This window comes from Acromyrmex echinatior, chromosome 4 (genome assembly GCF_024713525.1).
Source record: "Acromyrmex echinatior isolate Ae372 chromosome 4, ASM2471352v2, whole genome shotgun sequence".
Classification (NCBI taxonomy): domain Eukaryota; kingdom Metazoa; phylum Arthropoda; class Insecta; order Hymenoptera; family Formicidae; genus Acromyrmex; species Acromyrmex echinatior.
The window spans coordinates 13,682,018-13,705,175 of NC_141855.1; the positions used below are offsets into that span (position 1 = coordinate 13,682,018).

At 36.1% G+C, this 23,158-nt stretch overlaps 1 protein-coding gene and 1 long non-coding RNA gene across 10 annotated transcripts in view; both read right to left on the reverse strand.

Moving 5' to 3' along the window:
* The window catches only part of LOC147909991 (uncharacterized), a 46,010-nt gene extending 30,339 nt beyond the window's left edge, over nucleotides 1-15,671 (reverse strand). Inside the window, exon 1 of the long non-coding RNA XR_015544795.1 lies at nucleotides 13,870-15,671. This is a non-coding gene — a long non-coding RNA (uncharacterized LOC147909991). The remainder of the gene's footprint in view (nucleotides 1-13,869) is intronic.
* LOC105146433 (uncharacterized) overlaps nucleotides 1-23,158 on the reverse strand; it is a 175,391-nt gene that overhangs the window by 90,520 nt on the left and 61,713 nt on the right. The window lies entirely within an intron of this gene.

Genomic DNA, 23,158 nt, shown 5'->3' on the forward strand with positions numbered 1-23,158 from the left:
CGGTTGAAGAGAGCCTCTCGGTACATTGTAAGTTGAGAGATTGAAGCTTGTAAGTTATATGAAGGTAGATTCGGTTCCATTGTAAATTATATCGTGTGCGACGCACTATCGTACGGTATTCATAAATCATCGTGCTGTAATAAGTCACGGCATCGAGATGAAAGTTTTCCACTCACGATGTCCCAGGCAGGATCTAATTACAGTTTAAAAAAATTCCCAACAATACTCGCGTACATCCCTCATACACTACGCTCGTTTCCACTCATCGTACAACTCTCAAATTACACATTTGCAAATCATGCATATACGATCATAACGCGCGTCGCAATTTTGTACAACATTTAATTAAACGTTGAAAGCGAAGAAGTGAAAGGGCGACGATGAATACGAATACTGACATGTCTGTTTAAAATAAGATTTTCCTCTTCCTTTCTAATCTCACATCGTGCCTGTCAATTAATGTTAACATAATACATAGTCTTTAAAATAAAAGACAAAATTATAAGAATTTCATTCTCTATCGAATATCCCAGAATTTTCGATCACGACTTTGATTCTTTCCAAGATTAGGGATAACGATTTGCGTTGAGAAGCAGCGGAGAACTTAAAGAATTCCGATGCAACGAGTCACTCTTAAATTGTTTATCCCGAGGACGTTGTCTCTCGGCTCCCCCTCCATGATAGAAGAATACCGACAAACATTCTATCATCTCCGGTCGTCGAACGACAAAGCGAACATCAGGAAATTGAATTCCGCTAGAAAATACCACTCCGACTTCGAGCTTCGTCCGATAGATTCAAGTACGACACTAACTCTACGCAAGTTAACAGTAGGACAGGTAGAATACTTGTTCTTTGTAAGAAGATATGTTCGCGTAAGAAGATAAAGAAACTTGTTTTGTCCATCTTGAATTTTGAACAAATGTCAAGAACAAACAAGATTGGACTTTTATTGTAGATATTCACAAAAAGAATAGTTTTGCTGAGGTATCTAAAAATTTAGTTCGATACGAATCTTAAAATAAATTTGTGGAATCATTAAAATAACTATGTACGACATTTAAGCACAATGAGCAATAGAAAAAGTTTTGACATTCTAGCAATTAAAGTTACCAGATATTCAAAGTACCACAATCAGTTCCAAACTTTCGCCATTTTGCTTCACACTTACATGGCCACATATATAAGATTTTACACAACAGAATCAGGTTAAGATAACTGCACATTAGAATAAGTGCATCAGATAAGCTATACAAAAGACACTATATACATTATCTGATGCTATTTTCTAAATGTTGAATACTGAGTCTTATGCGGTATTTTGTCTACCTAGTAACTTTACTAGCAATCAGTTTGAGCGTCCTACATAATTATTTTGATAGTCTATACTAAGAGAAAAACGTATTAAATTTTAATAAACATTTGTTTAAATAATGTCAGTTGAATATTTACTACTAAAAGTAAATATTTGATACAAGAACCATTAATTTTATTTAACCATGATTTTTTATTTAGCAAATATTTACTTTCCATAAATATATATTAGTACTAAATAAATATTAGTACTATGTATATTCAAACAATCATTTATTTTCAGTTGACTTTGATCCTGAATTTTATTTTAACTCAGCGTGCGCTCAAACATGCGCCAATCAGAGCGCAGTGACTTTAATAAAGAAATCATGCAGTATGTATTTAAGTTCAATATTTGTGCGCGGAGATAAATTCTCAGCGGAAGCCCGCTGAGAGGAACAACGAAGGAAACATAAATCGTAAAGTAATCGAATTCAACTAAAAAAAAGTGCATAGGCCCGCTTCTGTGCGATCGATCGAACTTCATGCAACCTACGGGTCGACGTTAGTCACGCATCGGGGAGCTTTGAGCTTGGTGTACTTTCTCTTGGAAGAACGACATGTTGCCGACATAAGGAAGACGAGGAAACAGCGTGGCAGGGCGCCTGTCTAAAGTAGGTTTTCCTAATAGAACGCACTTACCGCGTGCTTTTTCAACCTCTTTGTGGACGAAGATTCCTTACCACATTAAGTCTAGACATCGTCGAGGATTCGAAAGCTCTCAGCTCTCGACTACTTGAACTTTTCATCAAATTGTTAATAATGTATTAATGGTAATAAGATAATAAGTAGTAATAAGATATTAAGTTTTACGATTTTATCCTAAACGATTTGTAAAAAATTAATTTTTACAAAATCGTGCTTTAAAGATTTAAAAGGTTTGTTTCGCAAACAAAATAGATATCTTTCTTTAGTGATAACAATGAATCAAACTCCAGTGCTAATTGAAAGCTCCTAACAAGAGGATTCGCAAATTCCGTAACAAACTTTTTCGCTAATTGGATCAAAACTTGCGTGTGTCTGTGTTAAGTATCTACAAATATCCTTTAACTAAATATAGTTAAATATTGCCATTCATTTTTGAATTTTAACTAGAAATTGCTAAGTGGATGTTTAGGAAGGCATTGGCTTAAGATTCTAATTCATTAAGCAGTTCACTCAAGTCAAGTTTGTGTGATACGACAATAAATCGCGGTGATATTAAATGAAAGAAAATGAACGCAACCGAAATTCCGGATTTGTAGTATTAACGACTCAACGTTGTTCAACACTTCGAAAAAAGAACAATAGAAACTCTACAATCGTTCTTGAATAGTCAGTACTCTCGTTCTAAAAGAAAAAATTTTGATTATAAATACATAAATATCTTTATGATTTTATAATAAATTATTTTTATTTATAAGATTTATTATAATAGCCTATTATAATTATTCAAAATTATTGGCATATTTTTAGTTAAATATATCTCATAATCATAACATTTTCCTTCAAAAATATTTTTTCTATTAAATTTTGACTTCAGAGAGTTGTTCTGATAAAACTTCTACATTTTACGTTCTATTTATTCTTATTACTTTAGAATTAATAAAAATTCTAGTAGCATTGCCTCAAGAGTGTAAAAACGCTGTTTCCAGAAATTAAAACATGATAGCAAAGTTTCTATCGCGAATGAGATGGCATGACGTAGCAGGATTAGCAAGCAGACTCTCCTTGATTTTCTTTCCATAGTGTAATAGTCGATTGCACGGTAGCTGATATAACGGGCGGAGTCAAGATCTCCTTGATAAACCTTCATTCGTGACCTGTCTTTACCCTGAGACAATGACGCGATAAGGAGCGACGAATTTCCGGATATGCCCTTTGCTTATCAAAATTTGCCTGACACACAGAAAATCTGCGAGTCCGCGAAAAGTCAGGTTCATCAACTTGAATCTCACGTTGGTTGAATCATCTTATAAAAAATAAAGAAATTCACGCAAAAAAATTCTTGAATTTTTCACGAAGTTTTCTATCTCTGCGAGATTAAAGATATTTTGATAATATCTTCCAATTAAAAGTTCATTGTGAAAAAGATTGCAAATCTGATGTAGCCATATGTATGTTCATTTTTCTAGATAATACTTTTTCTTAGTTCTGCACGTTAGAGATAATAGCGCCGTAAATTGCTAATTTAGAATAGCTTTGAAGCTTCAAATACAATGGAAAAAATATTCCTTCTGTGATTTGCTACGGAAAGTTATTATATTGTAATTACAAGATAAATGAAACGTAAACATGTCACAAAATGCTATAAAATTAATGCATACGTGAAAAACAGTTAAATATACTTTTTACTTTTTACACGATACTATCGATCTCTTTTTAGCAGGCCGATGGTGATCACGGATTGGTGCACACGTTGAAATTTCTGTCGAACGATCGTAAAGTTGCGTAAACGTTCAAAGTAATGTCAGACTTCGAAATGGAACGCGTCCGGCGGATTTAATTAAACTCAAACGCAATAGTATGGAGAGTTCGGCAGAAACCGGCGTAACACGCTAACGACGGTGTGCACGCAAATGTATTATTTTGCATCCACTTTTGTTACGTGTCCTCTGGTAGTAATCAAGTGGGATCGGTGTTGCGTATTCTTCGCTTGATCGCACGATCGATACCTATATCGGTCTACAGACAAACCGAGTAGGATAGCGTGAAATTACCTTCGACTTTGCTCTATGATTTCTTTCATACTTTTCTGCACGTACGCTTGTTATGTATCATTTTATCTGTCTGATTCTCTGACGTAACTACGTATTTATTTATCTCTGTGTAAATTTGATTTTAACATAATTACATTTTCTGTGTGACAAAATATTTACAATTACTGAGGAAAATGTTGTTACGCAAAATTATATTACATGTAATTATATAATAGACAACACTATACGTGGCACGCTTACTTTCAACGGCAACGTTCCTAAAATATTATACATTTTATCATCTCAAGTATCAGGAAATATTCGAAGAATCGTTTAAGAAAGATTAATATATTCTCATTCAAAGAATCGTAAGTATACTGGTTTATTTTATAAACTCTCTGCGTGCAAACGTTTAATACAGATGTTGTTTAATACAGAAAAATACGAGAGCCATATTGTAGAAAATAATAGCAAAGTTAAATGAATGATCGAGATAAAATGGACGGTTGTCAAGCCAATCGTATACACGTGATGTGTTTAACCAGACCATCGAGTTCCCGTTCAGGAACTGGTCGCTGAAGGGACAATACCATCTTCCCGGTAATGGAATTTTACGGTCGTAGAGCGAAACCCGGACGTAAATCCATCTTACACCATAGCCGCCATATAAAAGTGTGTTATTTGCTCGGCGAATAGCTGCAAATTCCAAAAGTCGCATAAACGCTGGACTATATCTTGCGCGAAAACAATCGATTTTGAAATGTATAAAAATTATTTTTAAAAATTGCTGAGAATGTATTTATACAATAAGTAATCACTATTATATTTGTAAAAATTATTTAAAAAATTAAAGATTAATTAAAAAGTTAAAATAAATAACTTATAAATTAAAAAACTTTAAAATGGAAAAAATAATTACGATGACGACAGAAGATAATGATGTTCTCAATTAAAAGTTTAACGGAACGAGGACAGAGTCCATAGTATTGATCGTGGGAGTCTCTCGGCCAATGGTCGTCCTTGCCGTCGTACGCATTTGCGTAAATTCCGTGAGTGACGTGTTTACCGGCAATTTCGAGATTGCACGACGCGGAAAGAAGCAGCTGAGGTGAGGAAGCAAAGTGTGCTTTTGCAAATCATATGAAAATCGTCGGAAACTTGAAGTGAGAGACAAAGTTCTTGTGAAATAACTCTTTCGAGGTATGGGTTTTCTCGTTTTCCACCACTGTCCACGTTATTAGACGATAAATCGCCACGAAGGTATCTGGTATTTTAATAGGGCTATGCTTCTCCTACGAAATTCTGCAATAAAATTTTAGCGCGTTTTTCTGCTCGCAAAAAATGTTCACCGAGAGATTGTATAAATGTCAAAGTAAAAATAGTATATAATTTAAGATAGTCGTTTTTAAGATAAATATAATTATATACTGTCTCATGCATAATAAAAAGACAGATATACATATATACACTGTAAAAAATAAAATGTTGATTTCAATTTAAAGACGTATAGTAAACTTTCTAAGATATGCAAAAATGTTAAAATTAACGTTTGTGTGTTAATTTTAACATTTTTGCATGTTTCAGAAAATCCACTATACGTTTTTAAGATAAAATTAACATTTTATTTTTCACAGTAGGTATACAAATGTTGATAACAAATTACATTTGCTCTGAAAAAAGTATGAACGTTCATGTTTATATGATGTATAAAGATTTGCAGAAATTTAATTTGGCTTCTCGTTAGCGATTTAGCCTGACAATCCGCGTGATACTCATAAATGAAGCCGCACGCGGATAAAGGAAGTATGCCACGTACTATTTTAAGCGATATATCGATTTTAAAGTTTATCCGATGATTGCACAGTGGTACGATTTAATATTGGATCATTGATCCGTGAGGTGTCTTCATCGAACGCAGTTTGACTTGTCATGAGGGAGTATTAAAAAAAAAAAATGATCGACCATTTAAAAAAGTTAATTATAACTTGGATCTTTTTTCCGGAGCAACATCAACACACTTGCATTATTATACATTCCGCACATTCATACGCGTATATGTTCCTCGATGTTGCATCAATCGATAGGTTGACTCTCGAAGAATGAACAGCGCCTTTGTATCGGCGTCTCTCAATACATTCCCCCGAGAATCCTCACTTTACGAGCGCCGAGAGAAACCTAATGTCACAGTTGCCATTTGAAATGACTATCGGCCGTTAAATATCTCTCCATAATTCTATCACTAAGTCATCGTGTATACTGAAAGGCGGACTTGACTGCGAAAGACTTGGACGTTTAAAGCAGCGATTCATCCCGGTTGCAATGAACCCTGTGCGAGTTGATGATCCTCATCAAATGCCACTGTCAAAACACGACACAGCGTATTTACACAGTCAGATAGGCGCGATTCTACGTGAACTTGAGTGTCATAATGTTTCAATCAGTTACCGATATCGTAGATAAATAATGAAAAAAAATCGCGATATTACATTTTTATTTAAAAAAAAAAGCTTATCTTCATAGCGATAACTAGTGAGTATTTCAGAATTTTGAATTTCAGAGCTTCTGTTTTTCTATTTTAAATCATCCGACAGAAACGATATCGGCGAAATTACGTTTACTGTACATATAAATTAATCACTCGTTCGTTTCAGACAAAGATTGAATTTTTGTTGCACGATCGATAACTCGTGTAAACAGCGATTTGTCGAATTGCCGCGACAAACGCTTCGGATAACGCGTAACACGATTATGTAACAAGACGAGTTCGGCGTGCGTATTCACTTTGTTACACATGCGTCGATTACGTTTCATCGTGAGACATGTGTTTCCGGACTTTGAGAATGAGGCATGGTCAATCCGTACATTTCCCCGGACATAATTGCAAAGACCTCGCGTGCAATAATTGCAAAGACAGGGCGTGGTTAGAGCCCTGTGTGTTACAGCTGATTCATCTCATTAGTTACGAAATTCGAAGCAATCACAACTCGATGTAACATGGGAATATTTCGTATAAATTATCTAAAGCGTGACCCTGCCACACGTCATTAGCACAATAACGATGCGTTAATTCGTAAATATTTCGTAATATAGAGCAATCAAACTTGATGCTTAGCAGATGTCGCCGTTATAAATATTTCCCCGTATGCAATGAACATCGTAAAGCATAAGCAATTTAATTTGATGTATATAACTTTCTAAATTTCCCCTTCAATTGCGGCCACAAATTTGTTTTTATCTCAAATTTACAGCGCCTTTAACGCATTCGCTATAAAAATCATTTAAACTTGTGACTGCATTTTCGCAGGAATAATGAAATCAATGAGTCAGAACTTTCGTTTTAAAAATTTGATTTACGACAAGAGCCGTCGTAATTGCCAATAAAGTGCAATACACAAGAAAGAAGAAAACAACTAACCATAAGTTGAGGCAAGCGAGAAAAACGGGAAATTACACGATGCTATGTCGGCCTGACTCCAGCAACGCTCCAAGTGCTCTAGCTAGCTATGTTTCATTGCAAAAGCTTTTAATAACCGTGACACACTTGCGCTGCTTATCGCAAACAGCGTCCAAGCCGCAGCCCATTAGTCTTGATCGCGGAACTAGCCTAGACTGCGAAAGAATATCGTCTTTAGCATAAATATCTTCGTGCGTGTATTTACGACGTCGGCGTCGTTGGAAAAAAAAAAGATAACAAATTAAGAACATGATTTTATTCTGTGCCACTTATTAATCTTGCGCGACATTAATCTTGAACCTGTAAAAGATGATATATCGTCAAAATTAAAGTCCTGGTCAAAAACGAAGTTGGGATTACTTTATGTCGAAGAAAATGATTGACGATACCATCGCAGCAAGTCGTCCTTCTTACATAATTAAACTACGACCAATCGGATTATCATTGATCAAGCTGTAATCCGGTCCCAAACGTTCATCGACTAACTAAACGGCAAGGCACAAAGAAACTGACCCAACTTGAGTCACGCTTTGATGCTGAATAGCGACACGTACGTATTTCCAAGGTTCAGTTTACTAACTTTATTCGCTGAAAAAAGACAATGTTGCTGTTCAATATTTTAGCGTCTGATTTGAATCATAATTTTTTTAATTAATCATTTAAGAGAAAGTAAAAATAAATAAAAAACAATTCTACATAGAAAGATAGATCTAAAAATTTAGATACTTCGGCTAAAAAAAATAGCGATATAAAATTCTACAAATAGATAGGCCATGCAGGTCAGACATATGTAACATATTTGTTGAGTTTTTATTCTCTTCAAAATAGGTGATTATATATTAGAAGTGATACAGGAAATATATCATCAAGTAAAATTGCCATAATGACTAAAAACAATTCTACCGCGATGTGTAATAATGCGACTGGTGTGAAATAATCGCGATGATGCAAACAATGTCTCGTGTGCGCTCGTGTGTAGTAATAATGGCGGGGCGAGGTTTTATTAAATTACTCGGACGTGCATCATGAACATCTACTTCAAAAATAGAGCTTACATTAGCATGATTAATGATGGAACGAAAAATATCGATGCATGTTAATTATTGTCGCGAGTAAAAAATGAATAACTAATTTTGATGTAAAACTGTAGTTTCTCGTAAATATCTCGCGACATGAATTATTCAACGATCCTTTATCTCTTGCACGAAAGAGATTAGTCTTTTCCGGAAGAGGATTTACGTCGTGTGGCAATTGTACGCGTGGGATTTGCATCTAAATATGTCCCATTCAGTGAAACGATACCTTGCGCTTCTATCATGACTTTAACTTTCTATCGATATCGATCGCGCTTCGTACAAGCGAATAGCATAGATTGCTGTGACACGCTGCAGTTGTAAATCATCATAATGTGACAGTGTATACAGTGCGAGAACCAATCTCTTCAATTAACTTCGATAGAACTACTATATTAAGGTAAACAGCTGTCATCATCGTTTCATCATTATTGCCATCATATATGTCATTATATATTACAATAACTATTAAATTACTGTTGACTTCGCAGAATTGACGAATATATTTTATGCTGTATTAACATTGATAGTTGTAAGATATTTATCTTATCACATTTGTAAGACATTTAATTAATTTATTGTTATATGTGAAATAAATTAATTTTACTAGTTTTCTAACTACACAGATTACATTGCTTGTCTCATAGCAAAGTAGCAACAGGAATAATTGTAAGACATTTCAAACTGCACCAATAAAAATAATCGCAATACGAATATGGCAACTCATAATTTCGTAAGCTCGTTTTACGAGCCTGTTTTAACTTGCTCGAGATCGAGTTTACAGTTCCACGTGGTGCGTTCGTCCTGTCTCCGTTTAGCAAATTGATATTTGAAAGCGTAATGCTTGCCAGTGTAAAGCTAATATTATGTATTCCCTTTAGACACGCGAAATAATTCCGTGACACCTGCGTGAATTCCTGCTCGAGCAACTGACTTGTCCGCCTTCTGAACACGTGGGGATCGTAAATTTAATTTTAATAACGTAAATTGATATGAAATACAAGAACTGTATTCTTAAACCTACGTCATATTACGAATCATAAGATATTAGAAGATCACGAAGATTTATATATTAATTCTTGCATATCTTGGTTAATTACAGATTTTGAAAGTATGATTTTTTTTTTAAATCTTTCATTCATCATATTTTTGAATTTCCGAATCAAAAGAACAAGATCCTCGTATTTTTAAATATTCGACTTCTCAAATATTCAGAAACACTCTCCGGTATCTTTTCGATTTTATTCGCACGGAAAAAATTAAGTAGTGTTTATCTTACTATGACTAGCAAAAAATATTCTGACTATTTTTGTCGAATTTATAACAAACTTTATTTGTCTGAAAATAAAAATATCGGAGATAAAAAGTACATTACAATTATAATAAATCCATTCAAATAATTATATCTTGTAAAACAAAAAAATCATATTATTCTCAAGACTGTAAGCAAGAACAAACAACTCTCAAAACTTTACACACTTGTATTTTTTACCATGCAGTAAAGTACATTTTGTCAGCGCTAAGGCTCTTAAAAATACTTGGTGATAAAGTAAATTCTATTGAGATGTATGGTAATTTATAGGTTTACTTTCATGAAATATGTAAAAAGTATTTTATAATATGCTTCTATACAACGATCGCTCATTTACGAGGAAGGTAAAGTAAAAATTTTACATAAATGCGTAACCTGTTCCTATATGGATCTGCCAATTTCACAACATTTATTAGAATTCTAGTAAATTTTGTGGAGTTATTACTAATATTATTATTATTAGCATATTACTTTCCATTTTTCTCCGTGCGAGTTGTCTGTCGACGCATCTCTCTCCTCTACAATCCGTATATATTAATGATGTAAGAAAAGTAGGAAACGTAGCGCAGTACTTCTGTATATCAAATCGGACACGGTCTACCTCAGAGTAATCCGATGGCACCCGCGGTGCGCCAAATGAAAACACATCCCGGATGATTTCATAAATCTTTGCGGTGCTGTTGAACGTGCGTGGGGACAGCTGTCGTAATTAAAAAAAAAAAAAAAAAAAAAAAGAAAAAACAAGCGGGAAATATGCTACCGAACATGTCTCGTGCAACATCTTCCTATTACGAGCTTCGCGAATATGGACATTAACGTCGTGAATTGACCGCCATTACAAAAACCGTAATAATATGGTACGTCGACCTGATAAATATAAATCGTAACGATCTTCTTGCCGGACTTTCCGTAATCGCGCGCGGCACAAGAGAGTATACGATAAAGCCCCTCTCCTCTTCATCTGGGTTAATACACCCCCTTATTAATGTTCAATCGGGGATACTTCAATCGGCGACTTCCACGCGATCATCAGGCCGATATTTTGCACAAATTTCTGAGCATTACACGCGTCACGCGTCATTTCACGCTCAGCATTATGTATAAGGAAAACGAATAAGGAATAACCGTTAATGTGATATGGGACAAGTACAGCCACGATTTCTTAATAAAATCTTCATGCGCTAGTATATCTTCATTCACTGTACTACAAATTAATAAACGTTAAGAGCAATCGTTTCCACGGAAAAGAAAGTTTCATTGACATTTCTTAACTTTCGAAAAATTACCACATCAAAGCGTTTTTCTAATCGGGAAGTAAATACAATATATAAAAAATTGTTATGTCTCATTATTATATATTTATATTTTCACAAGGATAATCGAAAAATTTATTTGCGGGAAGTTTATACATCGACAAAAACAGACTTTTACTATACTTTTTACAGGAAATTAAGAGAACGACGTTTCGATATTTACCGCAATGATTTACGTTTTTATTACGATCACAAAAAAGGAGGAAAATCACTTTTCAGGGAAAGTATCCATTACCGAGAGGCTACTGTTACTTCAAAGCGAGTTATTTCGTTTACGATTTCACATCATTATTTATCATCATTTACGACTCGACAAGACGCTCGTTCGTCATCCGACAAGTTGGAGACAATTCCCTCGCTATTTAGCAAATAAAGGATAAGTTTTTTTGTCATTCAGTGAACCTCCATTAATCGAAAAACGCGAAACTCCTTCGAATGGATTAAAAAAAAATTTTCATAGCTTGTGGGATAATACAAGATCGCCATACGCGTTAACAGCATCAAATCTTTCAATCCGCAATCAGAACGTATAATTTTACCGTTAATATGCTAAAACGATATTTTGCGACCGAGGAGAACGTCCTCTCGACCAGACATGTAATAACTTATACTCAGCGTGTGTTCACACGTTAATTATTCATTTTATCCTGCTCCAATTATCGCCAGTTACGAGGAAAGAAGTACGTTGTAATAATTGTCAAGCACCGTAAGAAGTAATGGATGTATTCGTGTTTAATAAATACACGTCTGCGAAGAGGAATCGTACGCGACCTGGAGCGCGTGGCGCAACGAAAACGAACGCACCAATTCGCGTTAATTAAATTCCATCCGCCAAATTAACAGTCGCTCTCCTCGTGCCGGGATGATGGCGGAAAAAAAAAAGCACGATGACGAAGCATCATAATTGCACGGTATTCATTCGCGAGCGCGGCTTTTACGCTTTTACCGGTGGCAAAAAAGCACTTAATTGGCGATAATTTCGCGGCGCACCTGTTAACTCTCTCTCCGTATCTCTTACCTCTTTCTAGAGTCTGAGTTTTGCGAGGCTAGCTTCTTTCTTTCGTGCCTCGAAACATATATTTTTATACGCTATTGTAATTTATCTTCTTCCGTGTTTCTCCTCGCGAATTTCGCGCGCAAGAGTTATGAGTAACATCCGACTGTCAATAATTCTTCCCTCGGCTTCCTCTGCTCGCAATTTTCATCCCGCGAAATTCTGATGAAAATCGCACCCGATGATCTCGCGAGAACAATTCACGGCTTTTTGCGGAACAGCTATCGCCGGGATGCCGAACCATGTCTATTATTGACAGGGACCTATTATTGACATGGCACGTGAGAGATCGTGAAAGACAAGAGCGATCGGGTTTATATGCGTCACGTTTCAACACCTAATATCGCAGAGATATACACTTCAAGATAATAAAGTACCAAAAAATATAATATAAGAACATCTTTGCGTCATAAAGTAAAGCCTTGGCATACAATGTTTTTGTGATAAAAACTATAAATATGATACAAAAGTGAAGCTTACAGAAAGTTTATTTTAGTACAATTGTATTTCTTTATCTTTATCTATTAGTCGAATCATCGAATTTTTTCTGAATTCTTTGTTAAAGGAAGATTTTATACATACGGCGCAGATAAAATTAATGTTATCAACATTTGGGATTCGAATAGCTCGGACACTATCGGTTTATTTTGAAATAATTGGAAAATCTGTATATCGGACTTCTTTTAAAAAATAGTGCAATTGTTTTACATAGAACCGTATAAACGCGATGCTATTCGTTTAAGGCAATTTCCCTATTTAAACAGATAAGTTAGTGAGAATTCCATATTCACATAGATAAGCTACTTAAAAAATCTTTATCTGAACATGTGCTAATTTAAAAAAATACATGTCCAAAATGTCTCAACATGTCTCTTGTATTATCTGTTATTTACCCGGGATAATCAAAACCCCGATTTATCCCCGCCAATTGAAGTAATAGACGGATATAAAAACTTAAACATAGGGATTATCCTGTTGATTATCGGTGACACGTGTTATAGTATAAAATAATAATACGATTAACTACTATGATAATAATAATAAGATTCCTCCGAGAAATTAAATCAATTTAAAATAAATTGAAAAATTTAATTTTATCTATGTATTTATAAAAAATTTTTAGATATTATCCTTCAATCAATTGAGTTTTCATTGAGTTTCCATTAATCTTTAGAGAGCGAGATTCTATTTGTTAAATCTTTAGCTTTTCTTGAGTAAGATTTATTACAATACATTATTATATTCCTTGCCTTAAAAAATGGCATTGTTTTACAACACCATTACAATAATTTTTCTGTCCTGCAAATATCAAGTTCTTTAATGGTTTTATTAAAAATTGAAAATAATTCGTTTGATTTAATCCCGAATAAACGTATCTAAATCTTCTCTCTTTTTTCTGTTCTATTTATCAACTCGTTCACATAATCAAAATGTGTAGAAGTCGCAATAATACATAGACAGAACTACTTTCTTCCTCAAGACCGAGAGAATGAGAGAATCAGAAAGAATGAGTTCGGCAAATAAAACCAGGGGAAAATAGACGTCGGAGGTATTTCGAGAACGAATTACGACACCTTCCTCTCTCGTCACACAAGTTATCGTTCAATATCGTTCGTTTACGCGATAACTCACATAGCCAGACGTTGCCGCGGGGTGCGGTGTGCAGTAGGTTCAGGTGCAGATTAAAGTCCAGGCCAGCCAGGTCCTGTCGCAGGTGGGTGCTGTCCATGCCGAGAGCACGTTCCGGTAGCAGGAAGAGGTGATCGCTTCCCTCCGCGGGGCCCAGGGTTCGTGGCACGCCGAGCCCGAGAGGCCCCGAACGGGCCGTCAACATCCTATCGTCAAAATCAGCCAGGATCGCGTCGCCATGCGAAATCGCATTCTCCTGCGACCGCCTGACGCCCGACACGCTGATCCGCGACAGCGATCCGCGACTCTTCCGCACTGCGGATCGGTTTGTAACAGGTGGCACGTGACCGCCTTTCCTAACAGCGCCCGTCTTCGGATACTTAATCCTGATGTCGGAAACGCAAAGCTAGCGTGTCGCTCCCGATCTTCGATTTGTCGTCGAGGAGACAGGAAAATCAGAATAAATCCTCGAGAGAGTATGACTTGCGATACGCGAATCAGCTGCTAGGAATGTTGGTCGTAGCAGCTTCTAAGAATCACTGTCTTCTGTCATCGTGAGAGATCTTCTCTTTCGAGTTCAATTAGAAGAATATGAATGACTCGAGTACGATGATCGCAACGTACGTCCTGGGAAGCTGCACTTTCTTCGTCGACTTTTCCTTCTCCGGCTCCGATTAATTTCGATGACACACCGTCAGCGATCAAGGAGGCGACGAGGAGTTTCACAGTCAAGGACAAGTTTCTTCTCGTAATTCAATCCCAGGCTGTCGCAAGGTGCAATCAGCGATGTATTAATAATGCGATATCATGCGATCGATGTGTTTTTTTCGACGATGACGCGATAAGACTGTGAGAAATGCACCCGCGATCACACGACGCGACGATCACCACAGCTCAAGAATGACTTGTGATCCCGTGAGTCACGTCGGTCAGTCAACTTTCGACAGACGTCGACGACGGAGAGGAGGAAAGAGGGAGAAAGGGAACACTGGTCGATCTTTCGCCGCGTAAAGTGGCACGAATTGTCTGAACGGGTTCGCTCGTTAAATTCGTTTAGGAGACGACGAACTCCTCGTGCTCGAAGCGAGTTTCGTAAGGCCGGTTTCCGCGCGCGAAACCTCGATGCCAGAGAGAGGAATCAAGACGCTTCTTCCTCCGAGACTGAGACACGCGACTGAGCTCCACAATTTGACAGTTCGTGACAGATACAAGTAACTTTTCCTTCTTCTATCTATTTCGTGGATTTCAGACTCAACTGACTCTTAGTGCTATGCGAAAAATAACTTGAGGGGATGAACTCCCAAGGGAGAGAAGGTTTACCCAGTAAACACAAGCAATTCATGAAGCGAACTCAAACTTTGCCGCGCTTCACACAACTCAGCTGTGCGCTATCTACTTTGTCGCAGGTGAACTTCGTATCGATACACTGTTGCCGGCACGGCCTTCCACTATTTACGCAGCACGGGATATTAATTAATCCCGCCCACGTTTCTCCGTCGCTGTCTCAACAACGCGGTCGTTCCAGCGGTTCTCACGTTCCTTCGAGTGGGAATTGACAGTTCTGACGACAAGTGAGTCTTGTGTCAGTCACCGAGCGACACAATCTATTCCCGTCGTTACGACAGAGAAAAAGTGGAGTCTTGATGGGACGCGTCTCCCACACGCGACAAGCCGTCAATCTGACCTGGGTTGTCTTTAACAGCTGGATCTCGATCCAGCCGGTGGGACTCGTGGCTGCGTGGCTGACACCAAGTTCTCTCACGAACGGTCTCACGTGCACGGCGGTCAGCGTTCGACTGAGCGGGTCCGTCTCACCGCGTTCACGAGCGACACCGACGAACGTCGGAAACGACCGACAAGGCGCCAGAAGAGATGCAGCGCGGGCAGACAGATGCGTTTTCCGCATCAGAAAGAACATGGGAGTTTTCGCATGGAATCCACGCACGCGGAAAAGCTCACCGAGCGATTCAATTTTCGTGCATACGCTCGAACTCGAGCTTGGAAGCTCTTGCTGCATCACGCGAGAAATTCTACATCTCGGAGAAAAGAGAGTGAAGATTTTATGTGACATTGACAGCATCCATGATCATCTTTGATCATGAAATGATGATTGAAAACCACATCGATGCGCTTAATGATGATGATGATAATAGTTTTATGACAGGAAATAAAATTAGAAGTTTCACCAACAATGACGCTATGCAATAATAGATATCTTCTAAAAATTAATTTCGAACAATAATTGATGCTAAAATAATATCAGAAGTATTGTAATTTTTACACATTCCTTTTATTCCTTCCGGTTGCACGAAATTACGTAAAAGGGAACCAACGCCTTTCGGCGTCAGAAAAGCCAGTCGATCATTAAAATAGCTTTGGCCACAACCATTTTCTGGGTCATAATCCGAGCAATTAGACGGCTTGGAAACCGTCTATAAGAGGGGATTATAAATTTAGCCACGGTAACAGAATAATCTTAGTAGTCTATATTCAAAAAGTGATTTTACTCCCATTAAAACTCCTTTGTCATATCTAAACTATGTAATTCCCTCTTCAATCAAACTTAACTATTGTACACACATGAGTGAAAAGGACCATATTCGATCAAAATGAGTCTTGGTGCTTAGTAATATTTTTATGTGAATTTTTAAAATGTCCAGTTCAAAGTAAACAGCGTTCTGATTATTTGTCGGTTTTAAATAGTTCTAGACTGAAGGTGGAGTAATTAAATTGATACAAATTAAATTGACAAGACATTTAATATTACTGATGTTAATGAGCATCTTTGGGAATTGTAAAAATTCACACATATAAATATTATTAGGCACCAAGACTCGCCTTGAATATGTCCCCATTCACTTGTTTCTGTTAAATTTTTGTCGGTCAATTTTCGCTTAACAGTGTTAACTACTATACATGGCTACCATTGTGAATCGCTTCACAGTCGCATCGTTTGACCGTCTCGTTAAGTTTCTCGCGATTCGTTATAAAAAAATTGTCGTTATTTTGCATAAGCAATTCTTTCCCTTCTTTAAATATGCGCATCATCCACACAGGTCCATTTACGTAGTCGAAGATTTGATGTGCGAAAACCTAGCATAAATCGCAAAGAAACGTGGGTGGTTTGACCTGGGTGAATGCGGAATCACATTGTAAGAATATCGCGGTTGTACGGAAGAAGCGGCTCTTGTTGCGGTTACAGTAATTTGCGGCAAGACCGTTTTTATCGTTGGAAAATGCATCTCACGAATACGCATCAAAACTACCGAGCATACAACGAATCGTTTCTAAGAATATTTCTGAGAATATCTTATGCGGATATTTTTTGCGGTTAATCGAATGTACGAGATGCTCATTTATATTGATCGCTAAAGACAAAGTTTTTAAGATTTTTAAGACATCAACTATTCTTAGAGTAAAATCAGTAGTTAAAAATAAAAAGTTTTGAAAATTAAGTTAGCTATACTATTTATATATGAAAAGAATAACTTTACCAAAGTATTAAAAAATTTAGGTATATAAATACAGATTTAAAAATAATTTATTGAATCAAAATTATTATGTAGGAAATTCAAGCACGAGAGCAATGCTGCAAAAAGGTTTGGCGTTCTAGCACGACAGTACCTGTACATACAATTATCTTGATAGTTCAGCGAATGTTTCTAATCTCTGTAATGTTTTTACATCGTAACTTTTTTTAATGTATCTTAAATGAGTATTAATATTTGTTATAGTAGGTAAACGTCAAAAAGAATGTTCAAACAACAAGAAATCGAATCGTAAAAACGCTGGAAAATAATATACATTACATCTAACGGCTGTTTCGTTAGTGCGGACTTCCCTCTCGGATATATTGGGTCACTTTTTTTTCTATTGCTACGCAAGCGCGTCGAGGACGCACGTCGTCTCGACGGCGACGTCGCGAATAAACGAACCATCAGATTTTATCTGCGCGACATTCCACGCAGTAATTCAAAGATTAGGGTTAATCGACTGCGAGAAATATACGGTGCTTCTCTACTAATTAAATCAGCTGTCATTAGAAACTTGTTTAATGCGTTATCTACTTTTATTTAATAACTGTGTAAAATCACTGGAAAATTATAGTTATTAATTATAGTTTATCATTAGATAATAAATCTGATTGCGATTTGGTAGTTTATCTCGACTGTTATTTATAATAGATGGTCACATTTCTTGATTTTAATGTTAATTTGCACTTTGTCAACATTAGTAGCACAAAGTGGAAAATCTGTGTTCTCTTTTCTTGCAGTCGTAAGACGCGAAGCTATTCATTTCAATCGTCGTAAATCCGAGTTACATTGTTGAGTTAATAGGCAATTTTTGTGAGATCAGGATTTATATTAGAGAAAATTGTAAATCTGTATTTTAATTTATTTTTATCCGTTCCATGTTAAATTAATTCAATTGATTGTTAATTTAGTATGAAACATTCTTAATAGTGGCAAATATCAATAATACGTTCAGAAAATTTCTTCGACAGCGCTTTTATCATTCACCATTATGTACTCAGCAAACGTAGCGAGCGGTTTCTTGCAGCCTGATCTTCCGCGTGCGTGCCTCGTGTATGAAGTCATTCGAACGACGATCGATGTCCTCGTATGGACACTAATATGCCAGGTTCACTAGCTGACTTTATTAGATACAAGCGACACTGCACTGTCGAGCACCAAGGGCATTGATTGACGAAGATTGCTTATCACTCGTTACTAACTCGAGAGCTCGTGTCACATCGATTATCACGTGCGCTCGTATCTGTCTTGTGAAAGGAAAGCTCATAGCGAACAAAAGCCACGTAAATAAAACATATAGACGATAAATGATTCACCGTACGGATTTCTTGTCGTGACTTTGCTGACAATAGTATATGTAAAGAAAATCTTTTCTTTAAAATACCTTAAAATATTTTCAATATTCAAAACCAAAATTATTGTGCACATTTGGAGATAATGATGTTATATTTGAAATATGAATTGTACAAACGGAAATATGCAGATAGAAGCTTAGACTTTAATAAAAAGAGCGTAACACAAAAGATAGAGGTTTGACAGTGATGAAAATTTCATGAATTGCACGAACGGAAACGTGCAGGTAGAAGATCAGGCCTAAAAAAGGGACGTGACAAAAGAGGTTTGACAAAAATGAATATTTCAGAGGCAACGGCTGACCGTTAACCTGTTATTTTGGAACCTCGATACATCCTTTTAATTCACGATATGGAGAAAGAAAGATTTATTGGAACGTGACAGTAATTCTGGAGATATATATATAATATGTACCACTTACTTATTAATCATAAATTCACCACGCGTCGGCAATCCGGAAACGTTTCGTCGATAGAAAATTAAACGAGTTTAGCTGAAAAGTATAATCGCTCCATTTTTTATTGGATTGATTAACGTTACGCATGAGATATTATTGACATTTTAATAATAAAACGATTGTAAACGATAAATTACGTTAATGAAATATTAAAGTATCATTAATCATTCAACATGATATAGATTAAAGATATAAAATATAATTATAGTAATAATAGTAAAGGTTGATTAAATCATAATAATGTTAATTCCGGCAGCTTTAAGTGATCATTAATCATACGTAAAATAAAAGATCAATAGAAAAGAGAAGGAGAAGATTGCATACCCTTCAATTACTTGATGTAATTCACAAAGTACTTCGAACTTTAAACTTATATCAGTAAAGTAATATATGAAGCTGCTTCTTTGAAAGAATATTATAGATGATCAGAGCTAATAAACATATTAAAAACTTTTTCCAATAGAGCACACTATTAAAACGCCTCTATCCCGCGTTAAATGTCATTGATATAAGCGTAGTTAGTCGGGATCAGCTTTCCGTGAAAGACAATCCTCTCCTCGCGTGATGGGAAGCCGGATTGACGCGTCACAAATTGCGTCACCTCTGTCGTGCTTTCTCCCGTGATTGTCAACGAAGAGACAGCGAACGCGCAGTCTTAATGTCACCATAATTTGCGCGTTCTATTAGGCCAGTGACGAAACGATCTTCCGTTTCCCGCCGCTATGACGTGTCGTAAACAATTTTCCGCGAGTTTCGCAACGTGACTTTTCCGAGAGCGACCGTGACGTTTTCTACGCAAAACAGTTGCGTTGACTTGGCGTTACACTTCGCGGAGTTCAGAATGGCTGTGTTCAGCAAAAAAAAAAACCTTGTAATTATTGTAAAATTCTTGATGAACATGATTGGTTCTTGCTCTTAGGTCCAACAGGATCTACGTGACTAATCAATGTACAAATGTACACTGAAAAAAATATTAAATTTTAATAAATATTTGTTTAAAAGTTCTAAGTAAATCTGTATTCGCCAAATGTGAACATATATTTATCTGATACGAAAATACTTAATTTAAATATTGTTAATTATTAATTTTAAATAACATTTTTTTGTTAAGTAAATATTTATTTACGATGAATAAATGTTTACTTAGTACTGTTTAAAGAGAAATGAATTAAGCTTTATTAAATTTTTTCAATCACACAGTAAAGTAGTATAAATTACAATATAAAACAATCATAATAAAAAATCTTACAATAGCTGCTTTTTCTGCTGAACGCATCCGATGATTCGGAAAGTTACAAACGCCCGATCTATCTTTGATAGTTGACGAAGACAATACCGAATAATGTATTTCGATTGGATGAACAAATGTTTTAATTAACGACGTCTATTACGTTCCGTTTGTTCTTCAACATACCAGATTGTGCGGCGTATATCGGATGTGCGTGCATTCGCGATCATTACTTGTTTGGAATTCCGTTTTCCCATAGTCCTCATTATAATGAAGACCCAGAATCATGCGGCCAGCCGCAACCGACGCGTGCAATGCATTCGCGTTCGTATTGCGAGTAAATACAAGGATAGTTATGATCATTTCCAATACGAAATATACCTAGTCGTGTTGCAGATATTACGATATCGAATTGTGCGTTTGGAAGCATCTAAAGTAACATATCGCTACATTCGCTTTCGAATTTGCGATAAGCAGCAGTTTTTTTTTAATATACTACTTATAATAAATATGTTATAATAAATGACAAAATAATAAATTATTTCCGATAAAGAAGATTTTGGAGATTCAAACATAAAGATTCAAGTTAAAAATCTATATAAATCTCATGAATATGCTCAAGAATTCAGACTAATAAAGATTTACAGAATCGTGAATCCGTGAAAATGAGTAATCAATTTCATAGTCTAATCTTCAGTCTAGTAAAAGATACGCTCGTAAGGTGTGATCTTGAATAGTTTCGAAGTTTTAACAATGATTGATGATCCAACTTCATTGTTACAAATAATTTACAATTCCAATTGTACACGACCCCCATGCAATTTTCAACTTTAAACCTCGCCTGTTTACCTCGAAACCTAACGGAACGCCATAATTGGTATAAAGATCTTCAATCCTTTATTCACCGCGAGAATCGCACTGTGGGCATGGCGGAGGGAATTAGGTCGCTCGATCGTTTCTTAGAAGACGCGCAAAGGGACGCCAATAATTTCGTACCGAGGATCGTTTCCACTGTGGCGCAGGACGGAACGAAACAACGACCGATAATTCCTCAAACAACGGTAATAAATATCCCCTTCTTCGTGGATCTTCTTGCCTATGTCGAGCCCGCATCGGTTCCGCGCCTTCGAAGATTCTCGCCGCTGTTTCTTGCCGTGAATCGCAAATTAAATGAGCGAGCGTAGTCGGCGAAAGTCGAGCAGGGCGGGAGAGAAAAAGCTACGAAGAAGCATCGTTCACGAAGGAGTACCGTCTGAGGGAAAATGCGAAAGTAAACTGGGAAGTTGCCGGGGGAAGGGTTTCGAGGGACCCGACCGGTCTATCTACTTCCGCGATTTCTTTCGTCGCTTTTTAAAATATACTCGCATTTTTCTGTCTGTTCTCCGTATACGGAATAAACTGTTCGTATTTATATCCGACGAAAGAGAAATTCAGCTGTTTAAAGGTTGAATTTAAATCGGAGATATCGATTTAAATTCGATAAACTTATGCTAAGTTTCTCCGGGATTGTCATGAAATGATAAAAATGTTTTCTTTCTTGGAAATTCGAAACTTCTTCTAGAAACTTGAATTTATCAGATAATCGTTCCGGTACAGAAATCTCTGATTTCAAAGAAGTTGAGAAGAAGAGTGTCGTGTTTACATCGTGCGTGCTCTCGATCTCATATACTCTACTGTTGAAAGATGAATCATTAGGTAGGCCTGCTGATGATGCATTCGAAGGAAACACTTCGTATCGACAATATCAGTCTCGTTTAATAACAATACAAAAATATGCTCTCTCTCTCTATCTCTCTTTCTCTCTTCAAAATACTAGCGGCAATTATTACTTCTCAATATAATCGAATACAAGCAAGATGATTTTAATTTACATAAAAAAATGGTTTTGCTAAAGTATTTAAAAAATCAGCTAAATACACTGTAAAAAATAAAATGTTAATTTTAACTTGGACATATAGTAGATTTCAAGTTAAAATTAACATGCTATTTTTTACAGTGTATACAGGTCTCAAAATAATTTTGAGTTATCAAAATAATAATAATAATATTGTTTATCATATTTGAACATATTACATAATTATTTTGATGGTGCAACAAAATTATTTTCACATCTGTATCTAGTTGAATTTATTTAATACTTTAACAAAATCGTTCTACCATGCAAAATAATTATAACTATTAAAAAAATATATTAATTAATTAGCGCATGAAAATAATATCAATTTAAAATATAGAGATAGTTTTGCAGAGATGACATCACAAATGCTTGAAAAAAAAAATGTTTAAGACTGACTGCTCGAGCTCACCGTAATTTTAGACCTCACGCAAGAGACGCACAAAAATGCTAACCGCGCAATTGTGAGAGACTTGTTCAATTTCGGTCAAAGACAACATTATGAGCTGTCAAGTCGTCTGTACCTTGAAGAGAATTATAGAACCGAACAAGAGAGCTATTTCCGTAAATCTTAATCAAATCGGTATACTTTTTGCGGTTGATTTCCGCCTTTCGCGGCCGCAGAGATATTTGCACTTTCTCGCCTTTTAGACACCTAAATTGCGTTTAGGGAGATGCCTTCCGGTATTTTTAAAACAAATAAATAAACGTTATAATCTGTTTTGAGAAAATTAGTTAATCTATTCTTAAATTAAAAATATAATTAAAATAGAAAATAATATATTATCTAAAAACAGATGTTATCTAAAATTAATGCTATGCTCTCT